Consider the following 26,932-nt stretch of genomic DNA (forward strand, 5'->3'; position numbering starts at 1 on the left):
CATGGCTTGCTTGATCATTTAAAGGATAACATACAGAAATGTATAAAGCCCAGAACTAAGAATATAGTAATTGCTGACCAAATCTTGCTTCAACTTTAGATCAAATTAATCTCTCTTCTAAGTCAAGGTAGTGAATTAAAAGCATAGCTGTACTGTATCACTAGCAAAAACAAAACAATATTTATTGTTTTGTTCTATGAATCTACACTCTTAAAATAGTCCAAGTGTTTTGGAGGTTCATAGCGAGGCTTCAAAAGACTGTCTCAGATCTTAAACTTTTAAATAGTCCTCTTTGGCCACCAATTTGTTTTATTAAAACAAGATATAAACAGTTTCTTTTTAATTGCTATCCAGCAAGGATGGTGTAAAGGATGAGGAAATATCAGAACTATTCATTCAAAATCATCTATTCATCTCTTATAATGTATAAGATGTTGTTCAAGATGAGTGTAATAAGAGAAACAAATGTGTCTCTGATCTGATATGACTTACCTCCACTGGGTTTAGCTGGGGTATGGAGAAGAAAACTAGCCTAGGACAATAAAACAAACATGCACTGAACAATAGTGTCAAGAGTTCCATATTCTCTGCATTGTGTTATAAACAGGATGCCGAGATTCAGAGATGATGTAGTCAAGAAGCATTTTGAGAAGGGCAGTGGTATTTGGGCTGAGACTTGTGAGGTTTAGGGAAAACTACTCAGTGTACTTAAGGAACAAATACATCAAAACTCCAAGCAGCTGTTGGGCTGAAATAATGTCCCTGGCTCTTTCTGAATGCATTTAGTGTTCTCAGAACTCCACTATTCACAAGAACTAATTTTACCTGGGCTCTAGTTCATCTAAAAGATAACATCAACTACTCTTGGGTAAAAGATAACCGTTTTTTTTTTTTGTTTTTTTTTTAATCATTGTAGAGCTCTCAAAGGAGCTGCTTAGCCCAGCTGGCTTTGCTCTCCCTGGCCCTACTACTTGGGAGAAAGGAAAGGAAGAAGAAAGGAGGGAGCTAGATTATTCCAGGATAAAGGCACCACTGGCACTTCCTGGTTAGGGCAACCGGCCTATCTTTACCTTCTAAACATCCTTTTAGGTAAAAGGGGACACAACTCAGACAGAGGTGAGGCCCCTCCTGCTAGCAGAAGTGGAATCAAGTCAGGCAGCAGCTTGGATTTCCCAAAGCGCTTAAGATTCTCCGTCCTATGGACTGGGAGAACTTCAGAGGTGAGCCCTCTAAGATAGGGGTATATCCACACTCCCTAGCTCTGCATCTGTGATGCCAGAACCACCACATTCCATCACCAGAATGAAATACAACACATTCCCCTTCCCACATATGTATCTTTCACTAAACCCTGCTTGTTCGCTCACTTGAGTCTTCTCATTCTTCACAACAAGAAATTCTTCATCACCTCTTAGGGAATAAATGTCCTAGGAAACTACAATCCCTCTGATCTTTCAGGAATTTGTGATAGGTTATGGATTTCCTAGCTTTCCCCCCTTGTACAGAGGAGCCTGGTACAGGAGTCAAATTCTCAAAGGGTTCAATCATGCCTCTCAAAATCCTCCAAAGGCTTAAGGACCTGAAACTGTGTGTTTGCAGGAAAATAGATGGAACTGGAGATTACCGTGCTAAGCGAAAAATAAATCAAGCTAAAACAGATATGCCAAATGTAGAGCTGAAAAGCAAATAAGAGCAATGCAAGTGTAAAATGGGGACTTGTTCGGGAGTGAGAACCAGTAGGAAGGAAGAGGGCAAAGAGGGGTGAATGCTATTGAAGTGCTTCATACACATGTATGATAAAAGGACAATAGAATTAAATTACTTAGAACAGCCAGGAGATAGTGCCTGAGTCATGCCTGGAATCCTAGCTGTTCAGAAGGTTGGGATCATAGGATTGCGGTTTGAAGCTATCTGCAGCAAAAAGTCCACGTAATTTCATCTAAAAATAATCAGCAAAAGTACACAGTTGGGGGCTGGGAAGGTGGCTCAGTGGTAGAGCGCTTGCCTTGCATGCCTGAGGCCCTGGGTTCGATTCCTCAGCACCACATAAGCAAAAAGAAAAAAGCCGGAAGTGGCGCTGTGGCTCAAGTGGTAGAGCACTAGCCATGAGCTGAAGAGCTGAGGGACAGCGCCCAGGCCCAGAGTTCAGGTCCCATGACTGGACCCCAAAAAAAGTACACAGTTGGAGGCATGGCTCAAGGGGTAGAGCACCAGCCAAACAAGCATGAGACCACAAGTTCAAACTCTGACCAAAAAAAAAACAACAACTGAAAAAGAATAGGGGGAGTTAAGACAAAGAGTGATGGGGTATACACAGATATACGGAAATATCACAGTGAAACATATCTTCGTGTAACTAATACATGCTATTCAAATACTAAAAGACTTTTTTAAAGAACCTACATTCTAAATCTTCCAGGGTTCACTTGCAACTTATGTCATTTCCTAACAGCTACATTCTAAGCATTAATTCGAGGAAAAAATTAATTAACTATTTCAGTGTTTATTACCTGCTAATAACCCAATGCAAAGTAGTGAAAATGCACGAGACAAACTTTCTAATAAGTAAATTATATTAAGACAATTTTTAGTGCAGACCTTCTGTTCCAGGGCTTACAAATCACCCCTCATCGGGACCAGTCAATTAGGACTAACACCTATTTGTAACCCAAAGACATTCTGTCATCTACTAAACACAGGAGGAGAAATACACAGACCCAGTGACTTTAGAGCTTTTAATCCAATTGTCTTAACAAGAAGGGAGATTATACAATTGCCTCACCCTGAGAGAATACAAGATATTAGGTTTCAAGTCTCAAGAGAAATGAGCTCAGACTTGATTGCATACATTCCTCAGAGAGGGGACTTGGATCAGATCTATGTCAGATTGGAGACCACTGGTGACCTCTCACACCACAGGACAAAGGCACAAGTCCAAATATATAATCAATATGCATTTCTCAAAGACTCAATTTGTCCTTCCATAATTTGGAGATGGTTCTGCTTACTTCATCTATGATACGGAGATGTGATGACTAGGACATTAAAAAATACATATATGGAAATATTTCCAATTGCCAGACAAGTAAGAGGTTGCTATCTTCTCTCTTAGCCTCCCTGGGTGCCAAATAAACAATTGCAGGGCCCCTGGTCTGTGTCCCTGGGCACTGAAATGTATTCAATGCAGCAACTTCCAATCACCCATGGGGAAAAAACAGCCATCACAGGTATGGTAGAAGACCTACATACCTAGCTTCATTTTACAAAACTTAATGTTTGGAGTAAACTGCAGGTGCCATTCAGGACTAGGATCTAGTCCTCATCAGCATGTGTGTCTGCCCCAAGGAAGCCAGCTGGGTTTAGCACCTGCACGTCTATCCAGAACTTGGCACCTATGGATGATATTGTCTTCCCATAACTTTTAGTACTTTATCCCAGCATTCATTAAAATCCTGTAGTTATGCAGAATATAATTTTTAAAATTTATTTTTCAGCTGGGCGCCGGTGGCTCACCCCTGTAATCCTAGCTGCGCAGGACGCTGAGATCTGAGGATTGTGGTTCAAAGCCAGCCTGGGGCAGGAAAGTTTCTGAGACTCTTATCTCCAATAAACCGCTAGAAAACTGGAAGTGGTGCTGTGGCTCAAGCGGTGGAGTGCTCGCCTTGAGCTGAAGAGCACAAGGACAGCGCCCAAGCCCAGAGTTCAAGCAATGTTCTTAATGAATAAGTCCTTTCTCACACACCTTTTAGTAGACTTCAGAGTGCTTAGACTCATACTGCAACTTCATACCATCACTTACAAAGTGCTGTGAGATCTGGTTCATGCCTACCTCCGTGGGCTCCTCTGATGGCCCCCTCTCCCTTCCTTGCTAGGCTTTAGCCACACCTTGAATCTTTAGCCTGCCCCAGGCCTCGGGTCTCTCTCTCCTCTACTTTCCACAATTCTTTGGGTGACTGACTCCTTTTCAATTTTTTTTCCCTCTCTCACTTCAGGTCACCTCCACTGCAGCCACATAACCATGTGTATTCATGATGGTTTCCATCCCAGCATTATGTTGATTAGCTGGGTTGTTTTGTTGTTATCTATCTCCTCTACACACATGTAATCTCCTTGAAGAACAAAGACACTCTGTATGCTCAGATCACAGCTAGAACTCCAATGTGTGAACAAGAGCTAAGGTTGGTGTAATAGCTGCACTACCACCATTGAGTGGGTACTTACAAGTGAAAGAAGTAACCGGAGTATCATATACTAAATCGTGCTTGCCATGTGCATGCTCACTAACTTCCTTCAAAGCATCTGCTAGCCACATGTCACCACAACACATTTGAAAAGAGACTCATCTGAAATGTGTGTGACATAAACAAAATACACACTGGGACTTGAAAACGTGAAATGAAAAAAAAACTGCATATATTTCATGAATTTGACTATCTACTAAAAATACCGCAAAGAGAGAGAAGAGGAGAAGGAGAAGGAGAAAGACAGGAGCAAGACAAGAGAAAGAAAAGAGGCCTCACGCTCACTGAGTAGTCCACACTGGCCTCAAATGCTCAATCTTTCCTATTTAGTTGCCAGAATGCTAGAATTACAGCTATTTGCCAGCTTGAAACTATATTTTAATGTAGTAAAATATACTAATATAATAGCACAATATATACTATCAATATTAATAGCCAGGCTCTGTTAGCGCATACCTGTAATCCTAGCTACTCAGGAGGCTGAGATCTGAGGATCATGGTTCAAAGCCAATCCCTGGCAGGAAAGTCTGTGAGATTATCTCCAATTAATTACCAAAAAGCTGGAAGTGGAGCTGTGGTTCAAGTGGTAGAACATCAGCCTTGAGAAAAAAAACTCTGGGACAGTGCCTAGGCCCTGAGTTAAAGTTCTAGAGGAGGAAGGAGAGATGACAATAACAACAGCAATGGTTAAAGCTCCTATTTAATGAGGCACTAGATGCTCAGTTTTGCTCTCAGCCCTTCACATCTATTATTCCAGTTCTCAGCAAATTTCTGGGGTTGGTATTATTACTCCATTTGCTGATAGCAACTGAAGCCCAGATAGGTTTGGAGCTTTGAACCCCCTGAGGTTTGACTTCACAGCCTGCATTGACTCACAAGTCAATAAAACCTACCATAGTAGGTTTTCTCATCATCTTAGAAACAAGAAAACATAAGGCAGCAACATTAATTCACCTTCTCACAGTAGTGCAGTCAGGATCTGAAAGCCCTATTAGATGCCCTAAATACCTCTGTCTGTGCACCTTTCTCTCGCTTACATTACCATTGCTTCTCAACCCAGCCTGTCACTTCTTATTCTTCAGTTTACTAACATATTTATAAAAATGTTTTAGATTGACAGAGTAAAGAGGTCATATACAAATTCTTAGAAGGTATGTAAGAATTCTTAGGTACTTGTAGATTTTTTCTATTATGGACATCTGATGTGACAGTGTACATTAGATATAATTAATGAACCAGTCATTGGCTGATACAACGTTGACTCATTGTCTATTTCAATTTCTTTAGTTTTTAGCTAACGTTCTTTCCTCTCTTCTAGAACCACATTTATATTACACTTCTCATGTCTCCCAAGGCTCCTCTCATCTGTAAGACTTTCATTAGACTTTCCTTGCTTTTGATCTTGACAGCTTTGAGGAATATCAGTCAGGTATATTATAGGATGCCTTTCCTTGGCTTGATTTTGTCATGGTTGAAGACTACAAAGCTATCAATCAAAGGGACCCACTGTCAACGTTACTTAATGACCTTGATCACTTGGCTGATGAACCTCTAGTCAGGTCTCTCCACTGTAAATTATCTCCCTTCTCCTTTCTGCACTCTTAAGCAGTCATATGAATGATGATCAAGACATTGTATTCATAATCCAACATAATGAAGTGAAGCCTCTTTGTACAACTACTTGCCTAAACTTAAGGAACGTGAGCTGAACCCATTCACTGTGTCACCTGTACAATTAATTTGGAATTCTTGTACATGGGATATTTTCTTCTCTCACATTAGTATGGATATTTATTTTGTGTTTGGGAAACATTCTGGTGCTACTTGTGTTGTTGTTCAATCTGCTGTACTTTGGTCTTTGGGTTCTTCTAATTGGCTCTTTGTCTTTTTATGATGACATTGTCAAACTAAGTTGTTTTGTTTTGTTTTTCCCCAACATTTCCTTATTTTGTAGCTAGGAGACTCCAGGCTCATTTCATTTCCTTCTTCTGTAATAACATCAGAGACTTTGGCTTGCAGGAACTCAGTTTCTTTCACTGGAGAACGGTTTCAGAAATGGAAGTCAGGATGTTAGCTGTGCATATTGCTAGTATGGCGTCACATCTTTGCACTCAGCTGTCCCATAAATACACTTGTGTCTACAACCTATGTGTATGTATATAAATGTTTCTCTGTGTGATCACCTGTGTCTATACACTATGACTCCAACTACAATCCATCATCTCATGGGTCATCCCAACTTCCCTTTGCTCATCTGTAAGTCCCTACCCTAAGAGTGAGAATGAAATTGTGAGCTTTTTATAGTCTGAATACAGCCCAACCACAGTGCCGGGCACATCCAAGTTGATTTGCGATTAAGCCTACTCCATAATCTCAGTTCTCAGATACATTTGCAAATGCTACAAAATGTGGATTTCCAAAAGTGTGATATCACAACAACTTATTAGGGCAACAGTACAAGAGGATGCACTAACAAAGGTTCTCATTTATGTGGTGTTTTCATCCAACTCAGTGAAGGGAAAATGACAGTAATAGGTCTAAGCCATGCAGAAAGGTTCAGGCTTCCCTGCAAAGGATTCAAGTGGCATAAAATGGTTTGTTTCTCCACAGCAATTTACATTTATTAAAATAGATAATAGGCATAATCATTGTCAAAACAGAGCTTCCACTCTGTGCCATGTCTTAATATATTTTCCAAGTTCCTGACAAACAGGCACAAAGCCGTGGCAGATTAGACTCTAAGTGGAGGATCAGTCTAATAGCACTGCAGAAAAACCAATCTCACATTTCTGGGAGGGGGAGCTGTGAGTGGGCTTTGAAGGCAGAGGGTAAAGTACAAAGGAAAGGTGTTAAGTGTGGCACCTGCTGGAAGGGGGACTGGGCTCTAACATGACAGCCAGCATTAATGATGCTAATTTATGTCTGGATAAGTGTGTGTGCATGACACAGGAAATATGAAGCGGTTTAAATACAGAAGGAGCTCATCTTGATTCTTTTACAAAGGCTCATGCTTTAGACAGGGACTGAATTACCTGAGAATATATTATGTACATCTATGTCAGTGAATTATGAACAAATCACTTGTCTCCACACCTTTTCCAATCTATTCTCTTTTTTCCCCCTTTTAACTTTTTACCTAAAGTTTCTCCTGATGTTTTTATTAGTGCATGTTAAGTGTACTATGTGGTGGGTTCTATTGTGGTATTTCCTTATGGATGTTTCATATACTCTGATCATAGTCATCCTCTCAATTTCTCTTTCTTGTCCACTCCTTTCTGATTAAAAAATATATTAATTATTCCAATGCTGTCTTTGCATTGAAGAGAGAATAATTCTGTGTCTGAGAGAGAGAGAGAAAGAGAGAGAGAGAGAGAGAGAGAATGCTGGCACTGGGACTTGAACTTAAGGCCTAGGTGCTGTCCCTTTACTCTTTTGCTCAATGCTGGCATTCTACCACTTGAGCCATACCTCCAATCCTATTTGTTATCCTTTGATGAATGTCTTTCCTCAGAGGGTTTTGTCATACTATATTCCTAGCACCTAGCTCCATGCCTGGCATATAGTAAATGCCCAATATCTATTGAGAAAATGAATATAAACCAAGCATAGCACCCACCCACACTATTGTTAAGGCTTCTTGAGCAGGAGAGCTTTCTTTCTTCAGGAAGTTGAAGGATATGTCATTTCACACCACAGATTTGATTGGTTACCATAGGGATGAATGGAAGAATCCTCACTGCTAGGCTTTGATAGTTTCCAAGGAAATAAACAGATCTTTATTTATTATATAGGCTGCTAATATGCTGAAATGAATTATGTAGATATGAACATAAGAAAACATGAAAAATATTCTATCCTGATGGGATCAAGTATGGTGCTGATCAGTTAGCAAGACCTACCCCTTAAGATCATTGGTGTCAGGTAATTTTTGTTTTATTTCACAATCTCCCAAGTCCTGCTGTTGGTATGCAAGCTCTAATAAATTTATTGGACATTCACTATTTACTGGCACCATGGTAGGACAGGAAATGCGTACTGGGCAAGATAGACTGAAGCTTACCTTCACATAGAGAGCCAAGCTGCTAAACAAGTAAATAAAATCATTCCAGACTGTCATGTGTGCCGACAAGGAGATTCTGTGATGTGTAAGAGGGCATTCCCTATTACACAGTGGTCTTACCTGATCCAAAGTCCTCTCTGGGATAGCCTGTATCCTTATTCACCCATGGTACAAAGTATACATCATCAGTGCTTTCTTTTTGCTCGATGAAAAAAATCAAAGGATTTTATGCTTTAATGTCATGGCTTCTTACGATTTAAATGTATTCATGTTCTCAAATTAAGTAACTGAATAGGAAAAGCATAGGTTTTCTACATTTACTATAACCACTCAACTTCTTGGGCTAGTTTAGATGCATCCATAAAGGATTGAAGTGCTTTGTTCTCTACAGATTCATCAATCGACAGAGGATCTGATTCATGCCAAGAAGTTATTTTTCATTGGTTTTAGTGATAAGTAATACAAAGAACACATAAAACCTTAAAAGACAGCAATGATGAGATTATAAATTTTGCAAAGAATGGGTGAGGACTCCCTCACTGATAATCATAGTAAACACTGAGAGTAAAGACAGCATTTAGAGTTTCATTGGCCCAGAATAATTATGGATTAAATAATTGCTGAATGAATAGTTGACACTTCAAGGAAATCAGTCAGCTGAAGTACGAGAACAGAGTCAAGGTGAAGGAGAAAATTAAACCTAAAGTCACTTGATTAGGAAGAAGAAAAGCCAGAGAAAGGGCTCCATGAGCAGTATTCTCCTTATTCTGCTTTGACTAAGACTGCAGGCTTGCCAGAGGGGTCAGGAAGCTGGAGAATTCTCAAGAATTGACCCTAGCTGTCCCGAAGGGTCACATTCCCACTCCAGCTAGAATATCCAAAAAGAATAGCCAGTCTATCCAAGAGTATCTTAAAAAAGACTCATTTGTTCATCCTTTGTACTTCTGAGCAAAAGCCAAGTTGTATTGCTTTTAATCTAACAAATCATTGCTTGATTATGGGTCATTAGTAGCCATTAATATATGAAACTGCATTTCACTGGATATCTGAATTACAGTCTTGCCTTTCACACTACCTCATTCAAGTTTCCAAAGAGGAAAACACCCTTATCTGATGTCAAGCCAGACAAACAATTAGCCTCTGGAATTGAACTATGATGCACAATAGTTCATTATTTGGTCATTGTTGGGTCTCCTGCTGTACCATCAGCTACTCCCTCTGTAGCGAAGACTTACTGTTTGTGCCAAAAGATTGTGTGATCTCTTGGATTCTCAATAATCCCTACTACAGAGAATCTTAACTTCACAATAGCTGATTAGAATCCAGATAAATGCAGGAAGCAAGCTGAGGATTATCAGAAATGAGCAATTGACAGGAAGAGAGCCTGCTGACATAACATACACACACACACACACACACACACACACACACACACACACACACACACATGTGCATGCTTGCATGCATGCATATCAACTGGGTAATCCAGAATTCAACAATGCCCAACTGAGACCTTGGATTATCTATATTTAGGAACTAAAATTCTTTAAAAAAAGAATTGAGAACAATCACCAAGCATCCATTTTATTGGGTGCTTAGTTGTACAAAGGGCCTGGAGTGAATAACAATTTCAGAGATGTTTGAACAGGTTTGGGAGTGATTCTTGGTACCTCTCAGCTGATGCTCACTTGCTTCAAAGAAAAGTCCCCCTAGGGAATATCACTATTGACTATTAACACACTAAGGCCACCAAATTAGGAGCTTCTAATCAGAAGAGCCACCTATAGCTGCACTGGCTATACTGGAGTAGTTGGACAAGCTACCCAACATACAACTCATGCCTCAGTTCTACAGGCACAAACACAACATACAATTCCAAGTAGTTTGAAGGTCCTTCTCAAATCAGTTGTTTTTAACTCTGCCTATTGAAACAGTCAGATTGTGAATGATCCAGCAGTGATGGAAAATATAAGCTTGTTTAAAATCAAACCTGTCAATTTCCAAATCATAGCCTGTTTCCCCAGAAACTTGGAGCAAGTGACAACCCCCCCAAGCATCACACATAGTAACAGTACCTACTTCACTAAGGTTATTGCTAAACCTCAACAGGTGGTAAATGTTGAGTAACTATAGCATACATAATAAGGGCTCCACAAATATAAACTTATTATTTCAGTAGGTCTTCAATAAACAACTAGAGGATGCCAGGCTCTTTCTATCTCTCTTCTATCTCAAATCAAATTACTGTTTCTCCTTAAAGTGAATTTTTGGAGAATCAGAGATAGCCACATAGGGCTTAATGTTGTATTGGGCTATTAAATCATCTTAATCCCATGTTGGAAATCCAAGGCCATCTTAACCTAATGTTGAAGGGTTCTATTCAGAGGAAAGTGGTTAAACTTGTGAAAAGACACTGTGTAGAAACTTTCCATTCTATTACAACTCACACACATCATTGTATTCCTTACACAAACAATGCATGATACTCGTAGTCACCAGACATTTTCATTTGAAAGGGCACTGGGTTTCCCAGAAACATTTGGATTTAATGAAGCACTAGAAAAAGCAGGTATTGATCCTTGCCATCCTTCCTCACAAGCTCATGAAATTCTGACTCTCAGCTGTCTTACTTGGGGATTTGGTGTTTTTGGTAATTTCAAGAATATATATAGATATATATATATATATGTGTGTGTGTGTGTATATATTTATATATATATCAGCTACAGCCAAGCAAAACACTTCAGATTTAGAAATCCATTCCAAGTGTTTCCAGTTTTATCTCTACAATAACATCATCGAGAATGAACCAAGTAAAACCCAAACCCTCTCAATGCATTGGAACAAATTAAAATGTTAATGGTTGATAGAAATTTAAAAGGGCAAATCAGAATACAGTACACATGAAACCCTTATTAAAATAGGTCACCAGGGATGAGCTGAACTACACTTACCATCATGCGTACCATTGGCATTTGTTGAAATCAAGCCCTGGCCTCGTATTTAAAAGCACATTAAGAAATATCATTGGGGGGGGGGGCGCTGGGATTCTAGCTCAGTGATAGAGCACCTGCTTAGTGCATGCAAGGAACTGGATTTTATCCCCAGCACTGTAAAAAGGAAGGGAAGGAGGGAGTGAGGGAAAGAAGGAGGAAAGGAAGGAGATAAAGAGGGAGGTAGGGAGGAAGAGAAGATCCACTTGAAGTCTCCATAAAGCTAAGGTGACATAAACCAGTGCCTGACACATTTTTGTCTGCACACTCATGGAAAGTAGATGTAAATACATGCACACAACAGACATGCGCTTATGCATACACACACTTGCACTCTGTTTTCTTTCCTTTTTGGCCTTTGACCCATCTTTGAAATATCATTTGCCATATAATATTTATTTGAGAGCTTTTCTTACCCTATTCCATCTCTTCAAGGTAGTTCTTCTGTGAATGTCAAACTCTTTGATATGTCTCAGTCTCTAACAAGCTCTGTTGCAAACTCCACGTCAAACGGACAATCTGATGATTCCCTTCCTTATATCAATACAAATTCTTTTGCCTTAAATCATGTTTTCCAGGACTCAAAGGAACTGTCACGTGTGAAAGCTAAATACCCTCACTTCATGTGGCTTCAAGAACTGAATAAAGAAACCAGCCAAAGTCTTCAAACCTGAGTGCCTTTACCTCCAAATGATAGAGGCACTCACGTGCCATAATAAATGCACTTAATTCAGGTGTGCAGTGCTTGTTTTTCTCCTGCATGTTGATTCTAGGTCTCCTTTCTCATTTAAAAAATATGCATTTTGTGGAACTTTTCATTTTTTATTGTATACAAAGATGCCCATATTGTCTCTTCTTTATATTCTGACCTCATACCCCTTTTCTTTGTTCTAACAATTAATATATCTGTCTTGTTCACTGTTCGAGATGACTCTTTACCAGCAATAAAGTAGGCTTTTATCTAGCCAGCTCTCACTTTCTCCTGGAAAATATTAAAAAATCAGCCAAAGCATACTACGTCCATGTACACTTGGGTCAAAATTTGTTCTCAAAACTATAACCCCAACTACGTCTCATGTATAATAACCTTTACAAAATTTGAATTTACTTGGATTTCAGCGAACAACTCTGAAGCAGTAAGAACTACTCCACATTTCCTTCCTGTTAGTTTACCAAGAAGTATAAATTATGATACTGATACCTTCATTTCCACAGGTGTTTTCATCTGGACAATTCATGCTTCATTATCGTGCCACTATTCTGTCTTGGGTTCGCCCTTGGCTCCTGTGACAAACATGGGGTTCAGATCCAGACGCCAGGAAGGAGAGGTACCCCAACTTCTGGCAACATAAATTCTCCACAGCTCCCACCCCAGTCTCCTGGCCTGTCAAAGATGACAGGTGACACAATCCTATAAAATCTCTGTGCCTCAGCTTCCGGGTGGACCCCCTTCTTACTGGGGGGGGGAGTAGGCAGTGGCTTCAAGGGGCTGCTTTTAGAACAGCAGTGGTGGCAACAGTATTTCAGGGAAACTGCGAAGCCCAGGAAAGAGCTCAGGACCTTTGACCTTTATGTCGGAATTGGGAGGAGTGGAGCCTAGTCATTCATATTTAATAGACACGGCAGGGTAGCTCCAATGCACACTCACGATTGAAAACAATTGCTGCAGCCATTTGGGGGATATGTGGAAGCTGCAGAGTGAGGAGAGCAGTCTTGACATAGCTAGAGCTAGAGAAGTCTGTGTGGGTAAGATGCTAGACTTTATGAAGTGAATCTTTATAGTTCAGGGGTGGGAGAGAGGCCAAGTCTTCAGAGGCAGGAGCAGCTCGCCCACTGCTCAGCCCCTTTGCCTGGAAGTGTTCATACATGTATGCTATAGTTAAAGAAGGAAAAGAAGTGCTAAAAACAACAATGAAAAATGACAAACTTGTTCAAAGTACCCTGTGTAGGTCTAAGGAATTATGAAAATGGCACATCCTTGGATTATTAATGGATGTTAATGAGAATCATTTAAAACAAAGTAAAATTAGTCTTCAGTAGGAAGCCTCAACATATTATCATTATTTTTAGTATCTAAAAGCTAGTAACTTAAACATCTGTCTTAATGGTGATACCTAGCATAAATAATAAGTTTTTTCTCAATGTTTCATTTCATATTCAGAAAAGGCACTAGTTGGCTTAAAGTCTCCAAAATTTTTGACCCAGGAGATTATATGTGTTATGCAAGAGAAATTAGCTTGGCACTTGTAGCTCATGCCTATAATCCTAGCTACTCGGGAGACTGAGATCTAAGGATTGAGGTTTGAAGACAGTGTGGGCAGGAAAGTCCAGGAGACTCTCATTTCTAATAATCTACCAAAAAAGCTGGAAGTGGAGCTGTGGCTCAAGTGGTAGAGGACCAGCAGTAACCTTGAACACAAAACCTCAGGGACAGTGCCCAGGCCCTGAGTTCAAGTCCCAGAACCAGAAAAAAAGAAAAAGAAATAAATCACTACCAGTCTAAATTGATATTAGATCACCAAATATTTAGCTTGGGGAATCACAATACACTGTTTTATAGTAAAAACAACTTTCAACTGTACTAATACTAGTGAAAATAAAGCCTAGTATTATTTAGCAAATACTGTATATTATATACACGGAGCTGTCCTGAGAATGTCATATACCCTGTTGTATTTAATGCTATGAAATTATCTTAAGAATAACCTTATGAAAAACCTTATGAAAATTAAGCATTGTTGTCCTCATCTTATAAATGAGACACTTGGATTTAAAGAGGTTAAATAATTTGTCCAAGGACATAAAATTACTGAATGATGGAGGCAAGATACAAACTGTAATCCTAGATACTGTGCTTTTACCCACATTAAGTATATTTTGAAAATAATACTGGACCCTAGGGATTGAGAAGGTAGAAAGCACTGCGGTCTAGTGAAAATATACTTTAAAAATTAAAATTTAGGGGCTAGGAATGTGGCTTAGTGGTAGAGTTCTTGCCTAGCATGCATGAAGCCCTGGGTTTGATTCCTTAGTACCACGTAAACAGAAAAAGCCAGAAGTGGCACTGTGGCTCAAGTGGTAGAGTGCTAGCCTTGAGCAAAAGAAAAGAACCTTAGGGACAGTGCCCAGGTCTTGAGTTCAAGCCCCAGGACTGGCAAAAAAAAAAAAAAAAAAGGAATTTAGCCCTCTAGAGTTACTAAAAATGAATAATCAATCACTCATTGAATGCTCAATTCGTGTCAGGGTTAGAACAAACTGTGGTCCAAATTTTGTTTCATTTGATCTTCACAACAACCAGAGAAGGAAGTCACTATTGTTGTCTCAGTTTTACATCTAGCAACTGCAATTCAGGATTTAAATAATAAACCATGTTCTTATTAAAAACTTCACCAATTACATGATTAAATGGAAGATGTCCATAAAAATATAGTGAGTAGCCAAGCACCGGTGGCTCACATCTATAATACTAGCTACTCAGGAGGCTGAGATCTGAGGATTGCAGTTCAAAGCCAGCCCGGGTAGGAAAGTCCATGAGATTCTTATCTCCAATCAACTACCAGAAAAACTGGAAGTGGCACTGTGGCTCAAGCGGTAGAGCTCTTGTCTTGTGCTGAAGAGCTGATGGACAGTGCCCAGGCCCAGAGTTCAAGCCCCATGATGCACTGTATATATGTATATACACACATATATAGTTGGTAAATACTTCTAGTAAATGTTGCCCTTAATTATGGTTCTGAGGACAAGAATGGTGTTGGTGATTATCAGTCCATGGTCTTTCTATTTTCTTACTTTGCTTCCAAGATATCTGAGGGTAGAAATTTGGGGACAATACATTGCCATGAAACAGAAATAAGCCCACCAACCATCTCCACATTTAGAATAATCAAAGTCTGCACCACTGGCTAGAAATTGTGGCCTCCAAGATTCTTCTATGTAGCAACAGGAACAAAAAAATGATCTTAGAAGTGAGGTTCATTTCATACCCAATCTAACAATCAAAGGGCTAAATTCATGTACAGAAAGACAAATACTCCTATGTGGAAGCATAAAAAATGTTGACTTCATAGAAGTAGAGACCAGAAGCTGGGTACTGATTTCTCACAACTGTAATCCTAGATACTCAGGAGGCTGAGATCTGAGGACCACAGTTTGAAGCCAGTCCAATCAGGAAAGTTTGTGAGACTCTCATCTCCAATTCATCGCAAAGCTGAAAGTGGAGCTGTTGCTCAAGTGGTAGAGCACTAGCCTTGAGCTGATACCTAGGACCTGAGATGGAGTCCTAATAGCAGTGTGTACGCATGTGCACACACACACACACAGTGTAGACAGTAGAGCAATGGTCACAAGAGACTAGAAAAAGGAGCAAGGGAGATAGATGGAGGTAAAAAATGGAGTGTGTGGGCTCAGTGGTAGAGCGCTTGCCTTGCATGCAAGAGGCCCTGGGTTCGATTCCTCAGCACCACATAAGCAAAAAGAAAAAAAGCCAGAAGTGGCGCTGTGGCTCAAGTGGTAGAGCGCTAGCCTTGAGCTGAAGAGCTGAGGGACAGTGCCCAGGCCTAGAGTTCAGGCCCCATGACCGGACCCCAAAAAAAAAAAAACCAAGAAAATGGAGTGTGTTTAGAGGGGTGGTGAAGATATGACCCAGTGTTACAAGCCAAAGCAAAGCAATGGGGGATAGATGCACCCAAAGAACTTTGGAGAAAGGGTGTTAGTGGCCAATACCTTAGACAGATTTAACAAGAACTTATTCTTTCCCACAAACTCTGAGATTCTCTTAGGTTGAGTGTTCAGTAGAAAGTAGTTTCATGTGCAAATATCAAGGAAAATGCTCTGTTTTAGGCCCTCTGCCTTTCCTCTACCACAACTAGATATGGGATTATAGGAAGCTGATTAACTCTAAGGCATATATTTCCTCCTTAAGAAAACAAGCATAAATACAATTTTGTATTCATACTTGTTGTGTGTGGTAGGTTGGCGATGTGCAAATACTTTGCAGAAATCTAAAAGCCCCTCACAAGTAAAGGACGGCTCCACTGTTTCATGTATCTCCTTCTATGCCCCAAATTTGGGCACTTTATATCAATCCCTGTAGCCTAGGTGGTTTATGAACAGACTAATATAAAAGTAAGAGGGAGAAGAGTCTTTAAACTCAGCAGTTACCAGCAAGACCAAAACATCTGGGTAACTACTAAGTTGTTTTGATAATTAAAAGGAGTTCAGTTCCAGTGGTCTTACTTCTCTATAAACTTGGCAAATACCAAAATACCAGGTCAGTTCTTGTCAGTATGGAATGGCCAGAGACACCTTTTTTTGTTTTGTAGCATTTTTTTTTGTGAAAATACTGTACAGAGGGGTTACAATTACCTTCCCATCCCAATCTCCCACCCCGCCAAAGTTGTAAAGTTCATTTTTCGACATAACGACTTGTACATCTCATTGTTGCAATGGGTCCACCTGTATCCCTAATTAAAAGATTTGTTTTTTTCCTTCCCCTCCACAAATTATACCAATATCAAATACAGTGAAAGCAGGGATTATACCGTGGTGGGGGGAACATACAAAGCAACAAAGAAATAATCTTATAAATATGTTAGAAACAATTGCAAGAAAGAAAAAAAAACATTTGAATCCTTATCTTGGGGTTCATTTCACCTAACATCAGCTTATCTGACCTTTTCTGCTTATCTCAGACATACACTAGTTATTGCAAATAAGGGAAACCATGATCAAGAAAATGTGGTATATATACACAATGGAATTCTATGCCTCCGTCAGAAAGAATGACATTGCCCCATTTGTTAGGAAGTGGAAAGACTTGGAAAAAATTATAGTAAGTGAAGTAAGCCAGGCCCAAAGAAACATATGTCTCATAGACACCTTTCTTTGAAAGCAACAAGGAACATAACCAAACTACTATGTCTATCAACAAGACATAGGCACTCAGTAGCTCTATCAAGAGGTCTCACTGTTATTTTTCCTAAAGTACCTTTGGGTTCCTATTCCATTTTTAGGTCCCAAATTATTCTTCCCTGATGATCTACCCTAGAGAGCAGAATTTGTCCTATGCAAAGATGAGGACAGTCGTAAAAGGAGGTAGCATGAAGGTTATTTTTATGTAGGGAACAAGAAAGAAATTCCATCTGGAATTCACCTTGGAGAGATAGAGAAAAGATTCTATTTCATATTATTAACCGATTTTACCCTTATTGGAGGAATTCTACCAAGAAATGAAAGAAGAAAGACATAAAAATCAAGGGAACAGTTTCTTCAATGACTTTACATTTATCTTGGACTATTTCCTTCAAGTTATTCAATGGCTTTGGGATAGGATATTATTATTCTGGTTCTTTTCTTAAAATATTTTGTAAATCCCCAAAGAACAGATAAAAGTAAAGCAAGGATCATGCTAATCTAAGTTTTCCTTGGATCTGTATTTGGAAATGCACATTCATTCTCTGAAGTCAGCAGTTGTGGAAAAAGAAAACTGTATGACTAACCATTCAACCTCTGGCTCTGGCTCGAAGTTCTATTACCCAAAGTAACTTTCGGTGCTCTAGAAACAGAGCACATGAACTCAAGCAGGGCTTCAAGGCTTCTCAGACATTAAACACACCATATACTTTCTAAAGAAAGCCAAGATGATCTCAGAAGAAGATTCTGGTGCTTTCCCACTCACTTTTCTCTGGTAGGACATGCCCACAGGATCATGAACAGCCACACTGCAACACACTCTCCTGTCTCCCTGTCCCATGTGCAGACCTCTCCAGTCAGTCTGGTTGTCACTAATCCACTGATTAAGTATTTTTAAGACCCATGTTGGCAACACATGCCAGAAATTCCTTCAGGGTAATTGAAACCACCTTCTCTGTCTATAAACACAGGTTGTGAGATCGTTCATGTGCAGAGGGGCTGGCTATGACCACCAGCTCTAGGGCATCCTTTTTCTTTTTCTTTTAGATAGGGTTTCTGTCGTTGCTCTGTCATTGCAATTGATTTTCACTGACTCATCCAGACCTTGCCCAGCCCCCCCTGTGGAAAGAACGGCTGAGGTCAGAGATATCATCTTACCTTGTTTCAGCCAAGAGACAAGGACCCAGGGGCACCTGAACCTAATGCCCAGCTCATTGCCAAACCTTTTACCAAGACCTCAGGGTGAGAGACCTTGAAAAGGATACTTGCTACAGAATTTGGCCGTGCTAACATCTCCTGATTACTACTCTTTAAGAGTTCAAGCTTATTTTCACTTGAATAATTAGTACAAGAACGTGGAATATGCACTACATTGATATCCAGAAACACATAGAAGACATTTCATGAACTGTTTTTCAGTACAATGACAGCTTTATTTTTTTCTTATGAAAACAATGTATATGCTCATTCACAACTGTCAGGCATTATAAGAAATAAGAAGGTAAACTGCAAATTACTCAAAAGTTCTTCACTCTAAATCATTACTTGTATTTTGATAGCCCTCTTTATGTACACACAGAAGTTTTTATAAGAGGATTCATACTATATGTACAGTTTTGATCACAGATATGAACATCTTTACTTAGATCATCCCTTCCCCTTCATAACCAATTTTGATGTTTTCCATAGGTTTTCTTATTGATGTCATAATACACCAACTCTTAGAACACAAATGAGGTTTTGATAGATCAATGAATTTTGCCAAATAAGGTTAAAGAGTAAAATGAAAGAACAAGTGTAATGTTTCTCTCTCTCTCTCTCTCTCTCTCTCTCTCACACACACACACACACACACACACACACACACATACACACAGCATAAAGAAACCTATCAAACCCTGTTGGAAAAAATGAGAGGAAGGAAAAGGACCAATTGGAATATGGTGGAGGTAGAGAATTCATTCCAAGTGTACTATGTGCATGTATGGAAATATCACAATGGAACTACCTCATAAATATATAGTAACTGAAAAATAAAAAAAAACCAAAGCCATGTGCTGGTTGCTTATATCTATAATCCGAGCTACTCAGAAAACTGAGATCTGAGGATCACAGTTCCAAGCCAGTACAGGCAGAAAAGTACATGAGAGACTCATTTCCAATAAGCTACACAGAAAAAGCTGGAAGTGGCATTGTGGCTCAAGTGGTAGAGTGCTAGCCTTGAGCAAAAAGAAGCTCAGACAGCACCTAGGCCCTGAGTTCAAGCTCTAGGACAAGGAAAAAAAAATAAAAAGCAAAAAAGAATGAATGAATGAGCAAAGAGTAAATAGAAGAAATTCAATATGCTTACAGAAATCACATAGCACATTTTTATGTCCCTTATATCTTTTTTTAAAAATCCTTAAGTAGTTGTACAAGAGTTTCAATTCAACATATCCTTTTATGAAGACAATGCATCTTGATCAATGTCACTCTTTTAATCATTTTCCTTCATCTCTCCCAATCCCACCCATCCCCTCAATTTATCTAGCTTCACTTTCACATATACACATTGAATTGTATCAATAAACTTTAATTGAGAAGACCTGGCTTTACCATCGTTATAGGGATCTACAAATTGAATTTCCCAAGCAAAGAATCCATGTAACTGGCTGCTGTTCTAACTTCAGACAAGTTATCGATCTACTCTCAAATTCAAAACCATTTGCTAATAATCTGCCTATCAAAAGCTGCATTGTCCTATGTTGGGTAAACTAAAGAAGCACAGCTGCCTTCCAGGGTGTCTGTCCTGTAAGGGAGACAATGTGCAGTATCTGCCTCTTCCAGGCTGACTGGGTAAGCTCAGAATTGAGTCCTCACACTTGTAAAATGGTGATAGTATTTACAACTCATAGAATTGTAGTGATTAAAAAAGAGCTGGAAGGTTCCAGAAAAGGACAACAGCAGAAACCAGCTTTGGGGGTTTGAAGATCAGTTAGGGGACACTAGCAGGAAACATTAAAGTTTGTGAGCACAGAAGAAAGCAAGAAACAGACTAAAGAAAAGTAAGAGAAATACATATACACATTTGCCTATTCAGTGTGTGCCAATGTCTACATCAAAGCCACCCAGATGAATGACTCAAAGGCAACATACTTGTCCAGTAACTGGAAAAAGACCCGGCTTGTCCAGCAGGCTCAAATCCAAGTTTCTAAAATTTAAGAGGAAAAATTCTGATCGGAAAATTTCCATCTCCAATTGTGCTGAGAAAGCTTAGGGACTGAGTAAGTGTTGGCAGCAGAGCCTGATATGATGATAAGACAGACTGTGCGTTTTTATCACAGAGCAGAGTTCAGATCCTGGCAAGACCTTAGGGATTTGTTTTTAATCCCTGGCTTTGCAAGGCGACTGGAGAAGGAAGTAGAAATTAGTTGCAATAGGAGATGTCTCATGGAAAACCTGAACCGCCCAATCCCTTCTGTGAGTGAGCAGGGACTCACCCTCCATCTCCTCTCCTTTTAAATGAACACCACTGACTAATTCCAGGGAGCATGACCCTGTGGATCTACCCTAATTAAGATTCTCATTCCTCCCCAACTTGTCTTCAAGACAGAACTGGAGGGAATGAGAAGTAAAATTTAACAGTATGCCCCCGAACTTAGTGTTTCTAGAAGGCACTTTAGCACTGTAACTCTTTTGAAAAGGGTTGCTGAGTAACCACCTCAAGTATCTATAACTCAACTGTCAGTCCGTCCATCCATCATCCATCCACACATCATTCATTCATCCATTCATTCATCTAGTCATTCTCTAACTTTCTAACAAATAGGTCACACACTGGGTATCAAGTTTTAATACTTTATAATGGCCAGACGCAGGTGGCTTACACCTGTAATCCTGGCTTCTCTGGAGGCTAAGATTTGAGGATAGTGGTTCAAAGTCAACCTGAGAAGAAAACTCTGTGAGACTCTTGTCTCCAATGAACTACCAGAAAACCAGAAGCTATGGCTCAAAGTGGTAGAGCACTATAGCCTTGAGTGAAAGAGCTCAGCAACAGCATCCAGACCCTGTGTTCAAGCCCCGTGATTGACAAAAAAGAAAGAAAGAAAGAAAGAAGAAAGAAAGAAAGAAAGAAAGCTAAAGATATGATGTGGATTCATTATTAAAGCAAAAACTCAATATAAACAATGTAAATTCTAGAGTGGCTGGTAAATTATGATTCAACTATAGAAGGCTGTAGAGTATTGTATTTGTTAGGCCAGAACCAAACTAACCTTAGATATGATTATCATTTTACATATAATTTTAGCATTTACCCATTTATCTAGTATAATTTCTCTCTCTCTCACACACACACACATGCAACACACAAACACACACACATGCACAGACCCTGGAAGAAAATATTAAAGTTATTCATGTTAATTGTGTCTTGAGCTAGAAGTAAATTTGATTTTTTTTCCAACTTTCCTCTATAGTCCAAATATTCATCATTGAGCATATACATTGTTCTCTCATGTCATTCTTGCTTTCCTACTGAGTATTTTTTTTAAAGATTTACATTCATATCCATTCTTATGTTTATTTCCTATGTAATTCCCAATTGAATATATAGCCTTATGACAATAGAACCAATATCGGGTTATATTCTAGTTGTTTATTTTGTTTTGGAGACAGTGCCACCCTATGTAACCTTGTATGCAGAATCTTCTGCTTGAGCCCTGTAAACACTATGTGTGTGTTAACACACTAGGATTTTTTTAAAAGCACAATGCCTAGGATATCATAAATAGTTTAAGAATGACTGTTGAGTGAATAACTGGAGGACTCTATCAAACATTTGGTTACATTTCTAATCTCCAGCTCATCTCCTCAACTAACAACCTAGGCTTACCTTTATCTCTAAGTATCACACAAGACTCCATTCTCCAATATGGAAAGTCTTTCCTACCATTCTCTACATCCAGCATCCCACTCAACTATTTCTGGCCAGTTAAGCTTACTTGTAGTCCTTACTTTGGCCACTCACAATTCAATACTTTTGAACTCTTATTGGGTTCTTAATTTTTTAGGATAAAATTCAGCAAATTGGTCCTTTGGCTGCCACCTGATTTTGTAGATAAGTTTTACTAGAACAGTTAGGACAGAAAAAGCCCAAGCTGTTAGTAATCTGGTCTTCTGCTGGACAAGTTTTACGGAAACAGAATATTCTCATAAGCAAAAAGAGAGAATACTAAATGTTCATCCTATTAGGTTATTCTAAAGGCACTGTAGATTCCAAAGTAAATGTTAAAAAGCAGCATAGAATAAAAATTATTGTAATATACCTAAATTTGTCTTAAGGCAAATTTGTGTCAGAGGTACCTGCCTTAATTTCTGGGTCTGTTGGCTGACTGATGATATGCAGATTATACAACTGCCCCAAACCTATGTTTTATCACCAATGCAGTAGAAATTCAGGTCTTACTTCCCTCATTTCCTCAATAAATGGGTAATAAATGAGTGCTGTTTACCAAGCATTGAACTAAGAAATGGATAGTGGCAGTAAAGACCTTAAAATCTCACCAAATTCAGCTTCAATTGTATACACTTTTGAGAATTGCTATGAGGAATACAGGCACAGGCACACACACACACACACACACACACACACACACACACACACACACACACACACACACACACCCCTACATCATACATATAACACAATTGGTAGTTTAGATAGATACAAACTATAGGTAGGTGATAGATTATAGATAGACAGACAATAGACAGATGACAGATAGATGTTAGACATAGATTGCCAGATAGATGATAGAGACAATATGTATAGATATAAGTAGTCTATCTCTATATCTATCTATATCCATATTAGATACAAAGCCACTTAACCCAATTGTGTTCTCTTGAGAGCTATATTAATATAGTAGCTCTTCTATCTCATACAAGTACACTAGAAGTGTTCTCTTAACAGACCTCCAATCAGCTAATTCACTGGGTGAAAATGTACCTTGCATTTCCTCTGTAACATGGGCCAATAGCATACTTTGTAAATGAAGTTCATCAGCAGACTGGTGCCTAGCACATAGGGCCAATTATGCTTCTGTCTAGCTGCATGTTTACTGAGAATTGGTGTGTTTGTCCTCACATCTCTTGTTGTTGTTGCCGTAGGTTAGTGTCATGGGAGGGGATGGAAATAGAATGGTGTGAAAAGAAGAAAGATTTCATCTGAAAGGAAAGTTGATGCTTCCAAAGGATGGCCACCAACTATTGAATTAAATGTTATAGACTAATTGGAAAACAATCATAGAAATCTGTAATAAGATTGCTTGTGGGATGTCTAATCTCTCACTCAATCCCAAGTAAATAAACATTGGGCATGGTCTTTTTTTAAAATGTCATTTGGGTGTTATTTGTGCAAGAAAAACAAATTAACCCACAATCATCAGATAAAGCGCTATTTATTAATTAGGCTTTGAACCAACATTAATGAATATGGGAGGGCAGGGATGGTAAGAGGAAACAAAGGAGGAGGCAACAATACTTGATAAGAAATGTACTCATTACCTTGCTCATGTAATTGTAACCCCTCTGTACAGTGTTTTCACATTAAAACACTTATTAATAGAAAATGAATACTGTTTAAAATGTGTGTCATTATTTTTTTGTTTTAACTGTTTCAAATGCAGTCAGCCATGGGTCTCAAATGCATGGGAGTGAGGGGGATTCTTTTGTGTTCATATAATCCTCATATTTAAGGGACAACATGCTGCTACATCCCCTGTCATATTTTTAATAAGTATTTTATTGTGAAAATACTGTACAGAGGGGTTACAGTTACATGAGCAAGGTAATGAGTCCATTTCTTATCAAGCTTTGGTGCCTCCTCCTTTGTTTTTCCCCTACCATCCCTACCTCCCATCTCCACTATACTCTCCCCTCCCCCCCAAAGTTGTAAAGTTCGTTTTTTGACATAACGACTTGTACATCTCATTGTTGCAACGGGTCCACCTGTATCCCTATTTAAACGATTTGTTTTTTCCCTTCCCCTCCACAAATTATACCGACATCAAATACAGTGAAAGCAGGGGTTATACCGTGGGGGAGGGACATACAAAGCAACAAAGAAATTATCTTATAAATATGTTAGAAACAATAGCAAGAAAGAAAAAAACCACTTGTGTCCTTGTTGCTGAGAAACATCCACCAAAATGGTATAATCGATCTAAGGCCACAGAAGTAAAATCCACCTGATCTGAGCAAGATCCAGATGGGCTCTGACTCTCCCACCCAGGCCACCTCATGTGAAGGCAGAGGCCCACACAGCACTGCCTGGCTCACGTGGGGACTTGCGTTGGGAGTACAGTGTCCCCTGCCCCATAGGCAGGGAGTATCTGAGACAACAGTAGAGTCTAAAGAGTTCAGTACACTCCTCAGCATCTCCCATACAGCACCTGGCAATAAATGTTTATTTCAGGTTGATGAGTTTTCTTCCTCAGTGTGGGGAGGGCAGTCATTGAGGCTGTGCTTGAGGCTTTATAAACCTCTGTTTGGTTTGTGGGGGTGGGGATGCTATTGTGCCTGTCAGATCAAGTCGTGGAGAGTAGTTTCATGACTGGCACTTGCTTCTCCCCTGTCAGTGCAGCAAGATGAGCAGCACTCTGCTCAGCAGATGGTTATTTGTTCCACCAGCCACCTTTGCTGCATCGCCGCTTCACTCCAGCCCAGGACCATCTCCAGTATTCATGCTGTAAGGCAGCTCCTGCCAAGAATTTTGCCAAATGGCTTCTCTCAAAGTCATGGGCTGCCCAGACAGCCTGGCTCCTCCATCTGCAGCAGCTTTTGGCAAAGAGATGGTTCTCTCGTTGGCTCCGCCTCTTGGCTGCACCACAGCTTTCTTGCCAGAAGAATGATCTGATCCTTCAGTAAGTACAGTCAGACCTGGAATTCTGGGGCCCTTTAGAGACTCTATCCTTGTTCCCTGAATTCCACTCCCAAGTCCAAGGTCCAGGTCAGAACACACCAGAGACCCCGTTGGTTACCTATAGAAACGTAAAGTATGGTAACCTGGAAAAAGCTACAGAGAGCATGCCTCCCCTCCCCAACCTTTAATCTCATTATTAGTAGATTAGGAACTGGAAGCTCAGAGAGCAAAAGTGACTCATTATAGTGATGAGTCTGAGAATTCTGCCCATGGCTTCTGATGTGTATTTCACATCACCACTTTCTCCTTGTACATTTTTGAACCCTCCATCAAAACTGAACCTTTTGTCTAGATATTGATTTAAAAGAGTATTGCTTTAGAAAAGCAAATCGATTTTTCCTTTGTGTCTACATCATAACTTTAGTGTTTTTTTGTTGTTGTTGATGTCTGAGGTTTGAACTCAGGGCCTGGATGCTTCCTCTGAGCTAATGTGCTCAAGGTTAGTGCTCTAACTCCAACTTGTGTGTGTGTGTGTGTGTGTGTGTGTGTATTTGTGTCTTCACACACTAAATTGGACTGCTTGCTCAAGAATATGGAGGTTAGAACTGGATGTCACTAGTGCTTAACTGTTGGCTAATCATTTCATTCTGCTGAAATGTTTCCTTTAAAGAGAAAAAAGAACAGCATCAGCCCATAGCATTGTGAGGGATAAATGAGACAATACTTTTAGGACCAAAGCCTGTCCTTGGCACACAGAAAGTCCTTCTCAACTGTCATCAATCATTCTTGCTTATTCTATTTTATTTGTTTTATAGGGAGAAATCAAACCTAGGTTAAACCTAGTTTGAGCTACATTCCCAGCCTTCATTCTTACTTATTGACACTAAAATCTACAACAGCTGGGCACTGGTGTTTTATGCCTGTAATCCTAGCTATTCAGGAGGCTGAGATCTGAGGTTGGAGATTCAAAGACATCTTGGGCAGAAAAATCTCCAACATTTTTTATCTCCAATTAACTAGTTAAAAAAAAAAAACCACCATAAGTAGAGATGTGGCTCAGGTGACAGACTGCCAGTCTTGAATGAAAAAGTCAAGTAAGACCATGAGACCCCAAGTTCAAGCCCCAGTACTGGCACAAAATAAAATAAAACCCACAATTGTTTTAGTAGACACAATACTATGCACATAGTAGCAGGAATGATGCTAGATAGTTTTCTGTTTCTACATTAGGAAATTCAGGCTCTCAGCTCTTGTGGCTAACAAAGTTACATAAATCATTAGAGAACCAGAGGTTTCTTCTTACTATTCTACTTAGAAATAGCAACCTTCATCTTTTATGGTGATAAAATCAGAAAGGAGAATGTTTGAACAAAAAACAGATTATATATAGTACTATGATGTAGAAATATATATTTATATCATATAAATTGATGGCTAATCACTGTAGCAGCTTACGTAATATAAAAGCTGGAAAAGATGATCAAATCGCAAGGGGACAACAAAACAAATTGTGGGTACAGTCATAACACAGGGTATACTGAATGCTCAGAAAGCAGGCAGATATAAGGGTTGATCTTTAAGACATATGAAGTGGGAGTAAAAATAAAGTACAAATAAATTAGGAAGTGTGTGCCTATTTATATAGCCACGCTCTCTCCCTCATGATGCACACTCTAGCTAGCAGACCCCAGCTTTCCCCAAGATAAAACCTGTCCATACCCATCTAAACTCCACACTTCCTATTGGAACTTACATACAGAAACAACCCCCCTTCATTTCATTATTTTATTTATTTAGTTAGTTGGTTATTACAAGCAATCAACTC

At 39.4% G+C, this 26,932-nt stretch overlaps 1 protein-coding gene and 1 non-coding gene across 2 annotated transcripts in view; one reads left to right on the forward strand and one right to left on the reverse strand.

Moving 5' to 3' along the window:
* Ppp2r2b (protein phosphatase 2 regulatory subunit Bbeta) overlaps positions 1 to 26,932 on the reverse strand; it is a 282,286-nt gene that overhangs the window by 246,813 nt on the left and 8,541 nt on the right. The gene's annotated exons all lie outside the window — the stretch shown is intronic.
* Positions 15,689 to 15,761, forward strand: Trnaa-ugc. The gene has a single exon. It is a non-coding gene; the product is annotated as a tRNA-Ala (tRNA).

Source organism: Dipodomys spectabilis, unplaced genomic scaffold (assembly GCF_019054845.1).
Source record: "Dipodomys spectabilis isolate Male_0828 unplaced genomic scaffold, ASM1905484v1 ptg000147l, whole genome shotgun sequence".
Lineage (NCBI taxonomy): Eukaryota > Metazoa > Chordata > Mammalia > Rodentia > Heteromyidae > Dipodomys > Dipodomys spectabilis.